General features: G+C 43.4%; 1 long non-coding RNA gene across 2 annotated transcripts in view; it reads right to left on the reverse strand.

The window, feature by feature from the left end:
• LOC140476632 (uncharacterized) overlaps positions 1-13,784 on the reverse strand; it is a 45,620-nt gene extending 31,836 nt beyond the window's left edge. Inside the window, exons 1-2 of one of the 2 annotated variants that reach the window (XR_011960541.1) lie at positions 13,662-13,784; positions 6,509-6,602 (exon numbers count right to left, since the gene is read on the reverse strand). This is a non-coding gene — a long non-coding RNA (uncharacterized lncRNA). Of the gene's footprint in view, positions 1-6,508; positions 6,603-6,763; positions 6,810-13,661 lie in introns of those variants that run through there. The other variant, XR_011960540.1, reaches the window with a different exon arrangement.
• Positions 13,785-13,848: the final 64 nt, after the last annotated feature.

The raw sequence follows: 13,848 nt of genomic DNA on the forward strand, positions 1-13,848 counted from the left end.
ACGATTGCAACATTTAAAAGGCATCTTCATGTGTATATGAATAGGAAGGATATGGGCCGGGTGCTGACAGGGGGGACTAGATTGCATTGGGATATCTGATCAGCATGTACTGGTTGGACAGACGGGTCTCTGTTTCTGTGCTGTCCATCTATGACTCTTTGCCCTTCCAGCCAATTCCGTATCCAAACAGCTAGTTCTGCCTGAATTCTATGGTGTTGAACCTGCTAACCAGTGTGGTATGTGAAACCTTGTGTCTTTCTCAAGTCCAAGTTAATGATTTCAATACAAAAGCCATGCTGACTCTCCCTAATAATTTCTTGCTTTTCCAATGACATGTAAATCCTGTCCCGGAGAATCCCTTCCAACAACTTCTCTGCCACTGACTTCAGGCTCACCGGTCTATAGTTCCCTGGCTTTTCCTTACCACCTTTCTCAAATAATGGCACCCATCTTCCAGCACCTCACCTGTGGCGATCGATGATACAAATATCGCAGCGAGAGGCCCGGCAAAAGCTTCCCTAGTTACCCACAAAGTTCTGGGATATACCTGATTAAATTCCAGGGATTTATCCACCTTTATGCATTTTAAGACATCCAGTACCACCTCCTCTGTAATATGTACACTTGCCAAGTTATCACTATTTATTTCTCCAACTTCTCTAACTTCCATATCCCCTTTCAGTAAAAACTGACATGAAATACTTATAGAATCTCTCCCACCTCCTGCTGTTCCATAGACAGTCTTGTTGATCATTGAGGGTCGCTATTCTCTGCCTAGTAATTCATTTGTCTTTAGTGTATTTGTAGAATCTCTTTGGATTCTCCTTAAACCTTTTTCCCAAAGCTATTTCATGTCCCCTTTTTTGCCTCCTGGTTTCCCACGAGTATACTCCTACTGCCCTTATCATCCTCTAGGGATTCACACAAACACAGTGGGGTCTGTACCTGCCATATCCTTCCTTCATTTTCTTGACCAGAGCCTCAATTTCTCAGGTCATGCAGCAGTCTCGACGCCTCCCAGCCTTGGCCTTAATGGGAACATACTGTCTGTGTCGTCTCATTGTCGCAGGCCTACGGAGGCAATGACAGATGAGGACAGAGAAACAATCATTCTCAGTAAAGAGGTCGGGTTGGGAAAGGGAACAACTCATCCTTATCTCTATAATTCCTCTCTAGCCTCAGAACTATCACTATCTCTGCATCAAAGACATCTCAATCAATGCAACATCCTCCAATCTCAACACACTCTCTATCTTTCATCTTGTCCACCCTCACAAATCTCTGTGATGTGCCTTTCTTTAATTCCAGCCTTCAGGATAACCCATTTTTATTTCAGATTCCTGCACCCAGAGCTCCACAATGTCCCGCTTAACCTCTGTCACATTTTCCTCCAAAAAACATTAATCAATCACCTATCATCTATTCTAATATCACCTTCTTTGACCTGGTTTCGATTGTGGCTTGTCATATTCCTATATTATGTGTCTGTGGTCGACATGACAGAAAACGGTTTTGTGGTCCATTGGGTTTATGCTGCAAAGAAATCTCCCAGATGACTATTTTAATCCCATTTTCCAGCACAGAGCCCATTGACCTGTCAGCCTTGGCCTTGCAAGTGTGTTCCTAAATAGATTTTAAATGCCTTCGGGATTTCTGTCTCTCACTCTCTTCCAGACCGAGAGGTTTAGTGCAACTGTTGCTCGATGCTTTCACCCACAGGGTTCAGAGCAGCTCGGTCTGTGCGAACCACAGATCGCCCACACATTGTGAACGATGGCAGGGTCCCTGAGACGGGTCACAGGAGATTTACCAGGATGGTTCAAGGAATGGGGGATTTTAGTTACAGAATTTGTGGGGCTTTTTTAACAATAATTGTTCATGTGACATGTGTTGCTAATACACATCAAGAATAACCATCCACAATTAATGGACTCTCCTTTTCAACCTCTCCCCTTGCCTGCGCTGTGATAATATTCAGGTTAACCACTACCAGACATCTCTCTCTAATGAGAGTGCAGTCCTATGGTCAGGTAGGACAATGCTAACTTGATCTTTTACACAGTGATGCCACTCTGCCTCGAGGGTCAGGAGAGGGAATGCTGAAGGTGGTGGATGGGAAACCACTCGGGTACAGTACTTTACCCTTTGGGGGTGCTCTGATGCAGGCAAGTGGAGAATGTTCCAACACAACCCTGATGTGTACCTTATAGAGAGCAAACAGACATTGGGGAATCAGCAGTTTGGAAAAAACTGAGATTGTTCTCCTTGTACCAAAGGAACTTGTGGGGAGCTGTGACAAAGTGGTTTACAAAAGTTACACGTTGTAATAATAAACCTTAGACCCATCAGCTCATTATACAAGGGTTACAGAACACATGTTGAAGATTTGGGAAGATATATTGAGAGGATGGTTTGATTCAAAGGAGAACTTTTATTCAGCAAATGGTATTGATCTGGAACACAATACTCTCACACAATATGAATATCCATGTCCTGATGAATGGAGTACTTCTGTCAGAGTTTGGCGTTACAGTGACTGAGATTACCATAAGAATATCTGCCTGTAATACAAGTTTATAAAATCCGTCACTGTCAGTTCAAGTTTGAAACTCATACAATCCCCTCCTCCTGGCCCAGGAGGACTGTACACATTACCCCTGGTGGAGGTCAGCAGGCACTTCAAGGGCAAATCTATGTGTGTTTCTATGAGTTTCCACCTTGGGACTTCATGTAACTGAACATGGGACAGAATGTTCCAAGATTCAGTGAGATATGGAGAGCAGGATTTGCTTCCTTTTCTTTCCTTCCATTCTGCCGCTGTGCCTCCTCAATAAGACATGGGGTGTGAAAGGCTCATGCACCTTGATGGGCAAGATGTCTCCATTCTGACCAATGGGCAGCAAGATCCTCCCAGTCATTAAACAGAGTATCCCTGAAAGATAGCAACTGCGCATGCTTCCCACTGCCCAGTGCTCACAGTACATGTTTCGAATAATGAGGGGGGAAATCTCCTAGAAAAGGCATAACAGGAATGTTCCAAAAGGTTATAAACAGTTTACAGAGAGATATTCACAGGAAACCTGGGCAACAAGTTGGCAAATAGAGTATAACTTGGGATAAACTGTAGAAAGCTGCACCACAAAGGGACTGGGGGAAAATGAGCAGGAAACACAGAAAGCTAGCACACAGTTACAACAGGGAATCAGGAAAGGGAATGGAATGCTGTCCCTTATTTCAAAAAGTTTGCAATAGACGAGTTTGGAGTATATACCTTAGGGCAACTAAACAAATGGCAAGTGAGACCACATCTGGAGTAACGTGAACAGATTTGGTCACTTTAGTTCATGAAATAGAGCAGTTTATTGGAGGCATTTCAGAGAAGATCCATTGGGATGATCCCTGTTTTGAAGGGATTATCCTGTAAGCAAAGGCTGAATAAATTGGGAATCTACTCACTGGACTTTGGAAGAATGAGAGGTGATCTCTTTGAAACATACAGGATTCTGTCGAGGTTTGACAGGGTAAATATGGAAAGGATGTGTCCCATTTTGGGAGAGTCTTGAACCAGATTCTGGATCAGTCGCGGAATCAAGGGTTCTGTTTCAGATTTGTCAAGTTAAAGGCAACACCAACACAGGTTAGGGTTTCAGTAGCAATGGAGCTGGCGTGAGAAGGAGATAAGCAACGTTTTAGAGATTGGAATTCCTGGTGTTTGTGATTGTGTAGATGTCTGATCAGAAGGTCACCTTGGGGTCAGATATGAAAGCAATATTGTGAAGAATGTCGTTCTGCCTCAGACACTACCCAGTGAGAGGGAGGGACACAGCAGTAAGGGAAATGAATTTGGAATAACAACTGGGGGGCAATGGGTTTAACAATGACAGTGTGTCATTGGAGTGAATTGCAGCTAATCGAAGCGTGGTAAGCAGTTTGATAACTGAGTAATAGTGGAGTAATGGAGAGGGATGATGGGGAGGGAGAGCTGGGCCTTGTCAGTGTACATGTGAAACCTAACACAGTGCTTTTGGGCGATGTTACCTCCTGGCAGTGTGTAGGTGAGAAACAGGACGGGCCAAGGATAGATCCTGGAGGGACACCAAATACAAGGAATTCAGAAAGGAAAGGGAGAGTGGAGATGGAGCAGGATTTTCCAATGATGTTGAGGTCAAATATTAGGTTTAGCCGAATGGGAGAGAAATACATAACCAGAAAAAACAGACAGACAGATCATGGAACAATATCTGTGAATTGCAATGGTGGGGGAGGGGGGGGGGGGGAAGCAGTGACAAGCAGGAGGATGAGGCAGAGATTTGGAATGTCCATGATTTAGCTACACTAGGGTAAATGGTCAAGATGACCTCGAACAAGGCTTGACAAGGGACTCGAGGAAATGCAAGTTTTTTTACAAAAATGAGGAGCACTCTTGTGAGGCAGTTTGGCTCGGTGGGCTAGTGGAGAGGGAGGAAAGAAGCAGAGGCAGCTGATCGGATTGTCTCAATGTTATGGACAGAGAAACTTCATGTGCTCCTCACTCTTGTTGTTGGAGGGGAGGATGGAGGAGACAGGATAATGGACATTCTTTTTATTTCCAAAACAATAAACAAAGCCTGTGATAGTGATTCTAAAAATAAGTGAACAAACCTGTCGTATTTATCATTTATCAAGAATATTAAAATATACAACTGAAGTTCAGGTTTGAATCCCAAATCGGTAGAGGGTGGCTTTGAAGTCAAGAAAAAAATAACTGTAATGAAGAATCTACTGTTTGCCATGGAACCATTGTCAATAGCAGAAAAACATCCCCAATGTCCTTGAGGGAAAGAAACCCGACAGTCGGTCCATCAAATCACTCAGTGTATTAATCACTGCACAGTCTTAACAAAGGAATGAAACTGGATGGACCACACTACATCTACCAATGCACTGGAAAATACAACAACACAATCAGCCCTCTTGAACCTGCAACTTGCGCCTCACTGTGGGCCAACAGCAGCAGCAGAACTGTACTCCAGCCCAATCTGAAATCTCATGGCCTGATATCCCCCATTCAACTATTAACATCAAGCCAGTGGAATCAGCCCTGGTTTCAATGGTGAATGCAGGAGGGCATGCCAGGAGCAGTGCCAGGCATACCTAAAAATGAGGTGCCAACCTGGTGAAGCTACCAAACCTGCATGCCAAACAGCACAAGCAACACTAAATAAAACTAAGTGATCCCATAGCCAATAGATTAGATGTGAGTTCTGCAGTTCTGCCACACCTAGTCAAGAATAGTGATGGACAATTAAACAACTCACCGGAGGAAGCATCACAGATATCCCCACCCTTACAGATGGAGGGGTCTCACACATTCATGCAACAGATAATAGGACAGCATTAGCAGCAATCTTCAGCCAGCAGTGCCAAGTGGATGAGCCTTCTCCATTGGTCCCTCACATCACAGATATGAATCGACTTGGTTGAAAACTCATTTCAAATCAGATCAAGAAATGGATAAGCAGTGTAAAGGTATGGGCCCTGCCAATATTGTGGCAATAATACTGTTGTCTGTGCTCCAGAACCTGCTGCCCACCAAGGCAAGTACTTCTCCCAGCACTGGCACCTACCGACTTTGTGGAACATTGCTCAGGGATGTTGCAACACAAAAACACAGGGCAGATCCAACTCAGCCAATTTCCCTCCATCAGTCCACACTCGCTCAGCAGTGAGGTGATGGAAGGTGTCATCAACAGTGCTGTCATGCAGCTGCTCAGCAATAACCTGCTCAGCGATGCCCAGTTTGGGTTCTGCCTGGGCCACTCAGTTCCTGAGCTTGTTACAGAGTTGATTCACAAACTGACAAACAGCTGAATGAGGTGAGGATGACAGGCCAGACCCCCTCCAAGTCCACTATTTCGACTTCAGTCAGATCACCTGACCTCACCACAGTCTCAGCTCATTTGCTGAAACTCTCATTCATTCCTTTTGTTAACTCTAGATTTCATTATCTAAACCAGCATCCCACATTCACCTTCCCGATAAACTCAAGAATACTGAAAACTCTACCGCCCAAGTGCTCGCTTGTACCAAAACTTGCCAATCAATCAAAAGACTCCAATTTGTAAGCAACAACAATTTACTTTCGCACCTTTGAATTAATTCCTGACTGTAATCATTCCTATCTCCCTGCACCACACACCCTTTCATATCTCAATAAATCATTTTAGTTCAGACTCTCAATGATGTGTTTAATTTTGAGTTCACCTGTGTGACTGTTTCTATAGACTGCAAGGGAACATGGTCTGGAATCCCCACTCTAACCCTCTAAGATCTGCTTTCTTTCTTTAAGGCATTCTTGAAAAACTGCTTATTTGGCAATGGTTGTGGTCACTGGACACAATATTCTCCATCTGTAGCCTTATGTCAAAAGTTCTCAATGATATTTTTGTGAAATTAAAACCATGATGATTTGTACAGATATCTTCTACTCTTCAATATCACTGAGTGAATAATCTTTAATGTCTCTTACCCAACCACCTTCACCATACAAACTGCAGCAGTACAAGGAAATCAAACATCACCCTCTCCACAGGCAACAAGGCTTTGGCATTGATCACTGGTTTCTGTGGAAGGAGAAATATACAGTTGATGTTTCAGGGAGTGCAATATGAATTACAGGTAATGAAAATGGTGCAGATTTTGACTGTCAGAAATGGAAGGAAAATGCACTCGCTTATTGGACAAAGGAATTCTTGACTGTCAAAGATATTGTGGAGAAAATAACCTGATAATGGAACAGCATATGGTCAGGAGCCAGGCAGCAGTGGACAATTCATTTACATTCCTGAAGAAGGGCTTATGCTCAAAACGTCGATTCTCCTGCTCCTTGGATGCTGCCTGGCTTGCTGTATTTTTCCAGCTCTCCATTTTTCAATTCATTTACAAAACAGCTGTGAAAGTAATAGTAAAATACTATACAGAGCAAAAATATACCCATGAGAGACTGAGGAAGCTAGATAATGAACAAGTGGACATCAGAGAACCCAGAGGCGAACCAGAGCAGAGTTCACTTTTATGATCCCACAGTCAAAGATGTCTAGCACAGAAACAGACTTTTTCGGTCCAACCCATGCCAACCAGATATCCTAGCTTAATCTATCTAAATTAAATCATATCTGCCACTCCTGAGCCCATTGGCCCATCTGATCAATATCCCACTGTACTCTGAGATAACCTTCTTCATTGTCCACAATACCTCCAATTTTGGTGTCACCTGCAAACTTACTAACTATACGGCCTCTATTCACATCCAAATCATTTAAATGAATGACGAAACAAATCCACAAAAAAATCCATTTCTCTGGGTTTGAATGTGCTCTGTGTAAATCCTGCCCTATGACTCTTTTTACCAGGGAAGGCTGTCCATCCATCCCTCTGAACTTTGCCCCCTACAAAGCTGGCGGCCGCGCACGTGTCCAGTGAATCATTGCCCCGAATAAAGATGGCGGCGCTCACTCGGGCCGATTACTCAACGAGGCATATTCCCGTTTGCTTCAAAAGTTTCAAATTTGTATTTTCCGATGTGTACAAAATGATTGTAAAACCTCTCAGACCATACCAACAACATTTCCCTCCCGCTTCCTGCTGTTTATTTCTTTCCTTACCGACAGATTTCCGCCCACACACTCCGAACATCCGCGCCCCAAGAAAGTCTCGTCCCCCCTCATTCACTGATTGGCCGGAGGACCAACTGCCCCGTCAGGTCCTCCAGCTCCGCCCCTGCCTTTCCATTGGTCCGCCGCTGACATCAATCACTTCTTCGGTCCAACCTGTCTATGACAACCAGCTATCCTAACCTAATCTATCTAAATTAAATCCTATCTGCCACTCCTCAGCCCATTGGCCCATCTGATCAATATCCCATTGTATTCTGAGATAACCTTCTTCATTGTCCACAATACCAACTGTTGGCTGGAGCTTGCGCACTGCTTCGTGGCTTTTTTTGCTGTTTCTCAGTAACAAGAATGAGGGACAAAGTTAAAAATCACACAACCACCTGATGAAGGACCGGCAAAGTAGTGCTTCCAAATAAACCTGTTGGACTATAACCTGGTGTTCTGTGAATTTTAATTTTGTCCATCCTAATCCAACACCAGCACCTCCAAGTCACGAGTGAGGGAGGAATGCAAAACATAAGAACAAAAGATCGAGGAAAAGGAGAAGGCCGTCCTGCCCTTCGAGCCTGCTCTACCATTCAATAAGATCATGGTTGATCATTTTGTGGGTGCAGAACCATTTACCCACGTTCTTACCGTATTCCTTAATTAATTATTTATTGTTTTAAAAAAAAACTTAGCTGTAAAAACGATTACTGAACTAGCATCAACTGCTTCCCTGGACAATGCATTCCATAGACGTCAAGAATTTCCTTCTCAATTCAGTCCTAAATTTGCTGCCTCTAATCTTGAGGCGATGCCCTCTTGTCCTAGCTTCACCTGCCAGTGGAAACATCCTCTCTACTTCTATTTTATCCATTCCATTCATTATTTTATATCTTTCCATTCTTCTGAATTCCAAAGAATATAATCCCAATCTACTCAGTCTCTGTTAAGCCAAACCCCTCACCTCCGGAGTCAACATAGTTAACCTCCTCTGCACCCCCTCTACTGCCAGTAGAACCTTGAGCAAGAAAGGAGATAAAAACTACATGCAGTACTCCAGGTGTGGGATCACCAGCACCCACTATAGCCCACCTCTGCTTTTAAACACAATCTCTTCAGCAATGAAGGACAATATTCCATTTGCCTTCTGAATTGATTGTTGTACCTGGTGACCAACCCTCCTACAGAAGGATGTTCAGGTGCCTCTGCATAGCAAATAATGCATTTTTTAAAAATTCAAGTAATAATCTTTTTACTAATATTACTCCAACCAAAGAGTATGACTTTACATTTATGTACATAATATTCCACTTGCCAAACCATTGCCCACTCACTCTCTGTATCTCTGTTCCTCTGCAAAGTTTCACAGTCCTCCACACACTTTGTTCTGCTACTCATCTTAGTCTCATATGTAAACTTTGACACCCTACATGTGGTCCCCAACTCCAAATCATCTGTATCAATTCTAAATAATTGTAGTCCCAACACTGATCCCAGAGGCACATGACTAGTTACTGATTGCCAGCCAGATTAAGGCTTATTTATCCCCACTCTTTGCTTCCTGTTAGTCAACCAATCTTCTATCCATGCTAATACTCTATCCCATGCACGCTTATATAATGCTACAGCCACTTGCGTGGCACTTTGTTGAAGGCCTTTTGGAAATCCAGACACGCCGCATCCACTGGGTCCCCGTTGTCCACGTTGCTCTTCTTAGAATTCCAAATGATTTGTCAAGCATGACCTGCCCTTCATGAATCCATGCTCTGTCTGCCCAATGAGACAATTTCTATCGAGATTCCCTGCTATTTCTTCCTTGATAATAGACCAAAGCATCTTTCCAACTACAGAGAATAAACAAACTGGTGTAGAATTCCCTATCTTTTGTCCACCGCTTTTCTTACAGTCCTTCCTTTTCACTGGAATATGCCTTTGCTGAACACTTCCTAAAATGTCTTTGAAAATCTTTCACTGCTCATCAACTGTCCCACCATAAAATCTTTGTTTCCAGTCTACTTTATCCAGGTTCTCCCTCATTCTATTTTAGTTCCCCATGTTCAAGCAAAGGACCAAGGTATTAGATTTTATCTTTACACTCTCCATATGTGTTCTAACTTCAACCTTACAGTGATCCCTAGAGGACCTTCCAAGAGGATCCCTAACTCTGAGGTCATTAATTATTCCTGTCTCATTGCACAGGGGCCAGATCTTGGATAGCTTGCTCCTTGTCAGTTCCGTTTCATACCGTTCAAAAAAACTATCATGGATACACTTAATGAACTCCTCACGGCTACCTTGACTGATCTGGTTTGACCAATCTACATGTAGATTCAAATCACCCATGGTAATAGACATGCCATTTTTACAGGCTTTAGTTATTTCTTTGTTTATTGTCCATCCCAACGTGACGTTATTATTTGGCCTACACACTGCGCCTATCAGTGACATTCTTGTTAACATTTTGAAAGCATCGTTCCTGTTTCTCCTAATGTATGGAAATAAAAACAACTGCTTGCATTGTATGGAATCTTTCACAATAGCAAATCTCCTAAGGTGCTTCATGGATGATGAAAACATTGATTCAAGAGAATGATTAAAATACATCTTAACGGAGGATAGAGAAGGTTAGGGAGGGTATTCCACAGACTTCTGTCCTTGGCAGCTCCAATTGTGGAGTGATGCAGGTGGGGTGGGTTGGAAAGGGAATGTGCAAAGGGGAAAACGAGGAGTGCAGGCAGTGCATAAGGTCTTAAGGACAGAGGAGGTTCTGGACTGAGTCTGTCTGTCATACAGAGTATGGCTGCTTCATGGCGTTTGAAGCACCGCAATGGGCCCATGCATGCAATATTGGTCAAGAATAGTATAACGGTGGCTGAGGGAACTTTTGATGAGGACTTCTCTACTGAAGTAGTGTGGGCTGAGGTTAGAAACAGGAGAGGGGAGGTCACATTGCTTGGATTTTTTTTGTAGGCTGCTGCAGAGTTCCAGGGAGGGGGTAGAGAGGATTAGCAAAATTACTCTGGGTAGGAGTGAAAGTAACATGGTGGTCATTATGGGGGACTTTAACTTCCCAAACATTGACTGAAAATGCTATAACTCTAGTATGTCGGATGGATCAGTTTTTGTCCATTGTGTACAGGAGAGTTTCCTGACACAGTATGTCGAAGGGCCGACAAGAGGGGATGCCACATTGGATCTGGCGCTTGGTCATGAACCGGACTAGGTGTTTGATTTAGTTGTAGGTGAGCACTTTGGAGAGAGTGATCATAATTCAGTTATGTTTAGTTTAGCGATGGAAAGTGATAGGTACATGCCACAGGTGAAGAATTATCGATGGGGTAGTGGAAATTATCATGCGATTCAGCAAGAATTAGGATGCATAGGATGGAGAAGCGAAATGCAGTGGATTCAGACAATGGAAATGTGGAGCTGGTTTAAGGAACAGATATTGCGTGTCCTTGATAGGTATGTCCCTGTCAGGCAGGGAGGAAGTGATAAGGTAAGGGAACTGTGGTTTACCACAGAAATTGCATCTCTTCTTAAGAAGAAGTAGGAGGCTTATGTGTTGATGAGACAAATGGTACAGATGAGGCGATGGAGACTTACAGATCAGCTAGGAAGGATTTAAAGAGAGTTAAGAAGAGCAAAGAGAGGACACGAGCAGTCTTTAGTGAGTAGAATAAAGGAAAACCCTAAAGCTTTCTATAGGTATGTGAGGAATAAAGGATAGGGTAGGAATCGGGCCAATCAAAGACAGAAGTGGGAAGTTGAGTGTGGACACTGTGGAAATTGGAGAGGTGCTAAACGAATATTTCTCATTGGTTTTCACTCAGGAAAATGAGAATATTGCAGACAATAATGAGGTAGAAGATGTTAGACTAGAAAGGATCGAGGTTAGTTACGAACAGGTGTTATCAATTTTAGAAGGATTGAAAGTAGACAATTCCCCTGGGCTGGATGGGATTTATCCGTGGATTTTCTGGGAAGTTAGGGAGAAGATAGCAAATATTTCGGCTTTAATATTGAGTCGTCGTTGCCTACAAGTTCAGTCCCAAAAGACTGGATGATTGCAAATGTTATGCCCTTGATCAAGAGGGGCAGTAGAGATGACCCAGGTAATTATATACCAGTGAGCCTTACTTCTGTTGTAGGAAAGGCTTTGGAAAGGATTATAAGAGACACTATTTGTAATCATCTGGCAAACAATATGATTTCAGATCGTCAATATGGTTTCGTCAAGGGCAGGTCGTGTCTCACAAACTTCATTGAGTATTTTTGAGATGGTGACCAAGCATATAGATGAGGGTAGGGCAGTTGACGTGGTATACATGGACTTCAGGAAAGCCTTTAATAAGGTTCCAAATGGTAGGCTCTTAGATAAAATGCAGCGACATGGAATTTAGTTTGATTTAGCAGTTTGGATTAGAAACTGGCTTTCTGAAAGAAGGCAGCGAGTGGTGGATGATGGAAAATAATCAGCCTCCAGTGCGGTTATTAGTGGTGTGCCACAAGGATCTGTTTTGGGACCACTGCTGTTTGTAATTTGTTATAAAAGTCTTAGATGCAGGCATAGGAGGATGGATTGGTAAATTTGCAGATGACATGAAAGTCAGTGGAGTAGTGGACAGTGTGGAAGAATATTACAGGTTGCAGGGGGACTTGGATAAACTGCAGAATTGGGCGGAAGGGTAGCAAATGGAGTTCAATGCAGCTAAATGTGAGGCGATGCACTTTGTGAAGAATAACAGGAAGGCAGAGTACTGGGTCAATGGAAACATTCTTGGTAGTGTAGATGTGCAGAGGGATGTTGGAGTCCTCGTACATAGATGCCTGAAAGTTGCCACCCAGGTGTACAGTACTGTTAAGGTGGCATACAGTGTGTTAGGTTTCATTCGTAGATGGATTGAGTTCTGGAACCACAATATCATCCTGCAACTATACAAAACACTGGTGCGGCCATATTTGGAATATTGTGTGCAGTTCTGGTGCCCATATTTCGGGAAGGATGTGGAAGCATTGGAAGAGGTGCAGGGGAGATTTACCAGGATGTTGTGTGGTCTGGAGGGAAGGTCTTATGAGGAAAGGTTGAGCAATTTGAACGTGTTCTCATTGGCAAGAAGGCGGCTAAGAGAGGATTTGATAGAGACATACAAGATGATCAGAGGCTTAAATAGGGTAGACAGTGAAAATCTTTTTCCTAGGATGATGACATCAGTGTGTATGAGGGGGCATAACTACAAATTGAGAGGTGATAGATTTAAGACAGATGTCAGAGGCAGGTTCTTTACTCAGAGACTGGTTAGGGCGTGGAATCCACTACCTACTAATGTAGTTAACTCAGCCACGTTAGTGAGATTTGAACAGTCCTTTAGATATGCACATGAGTGATTTCAGGATAGTGTAGGGGGATGAGCTGAGAATAGTTCACAGGTTGGCGCAACATCAAGGACTGAAGGGCCTGTTCTGCGCTGTGTTGTTCTCTGGCTATTGTGCTACAAGAGATTTTTACTGTCTTAAACAGAGTGATGGATCTTGTATTGTGAGCTTACGAAGTGTCACTGATCTCAACCAAACATGTACGAGGTAGCGAATGCTGCCTGACCTGCTGTGCTTTTCCAGCAACACATTTTTCAGCTCTGATCTCCAGCATCTGCAGTCCTCACTTTCTCCATGTACGAGGTAGAGTCAGGGCAATAATAAGATGCTGCAACAGGAGGGGACAGGTAGCTCCATACAAAACCCCACTCCTTCTCAACTGTTTTCACCACAAAAATCGAGAGCCTTTCAGAAAAGCACCTCTATATCCCACCACAACATTTTGCCCCACAATTGTGGTATCTGGCTGTGCACTAAGAGGAGTGCAACAGTTTGTACTGGGACCCTGAAACGCTTGGTAAAGAGTCAAATCATCTGAGCATTGAGAGCCCCACCGCATTGCATGCATTTTCTATTGTTTTCTCTCTGTACCCGACTTCCCTTGTTTTTCCTAAATAACCTGCTAAAAGTTGTTGTTACACACACCTGCACAAGCTGTGAATTGAACCCAAGCCTCTCGGTCCAAGATTCGGGATATTTTCACCGCGTCACAAAACATCGACTCCAACTTCCTTTGTCCCTTGCCTGCGAAGTCTCGCCTCAATCAACTCTGCAATTGGGAGGAAGGGGCGGAACAGGAGGACTGAGAAGTGGCTGGTCCTCCAACCACAGT

The sequence above is a fragment of the Chiloscyllium punctatum genome, chromosome 4, assembly GCF_047496795.1.
Source record: "Chiloscyllium punctatum isolate Juve2018m chromosome 4, sChiPun1.3, whole genome shotgun sequence".
Lineage (NCBI taxonomy): Eukaryota > Metazoa > Chordata > Chondrichthyes > Orectolobiformes > Hemiscylliidae > Chiloscyllium > Chiloscyllium punctatum.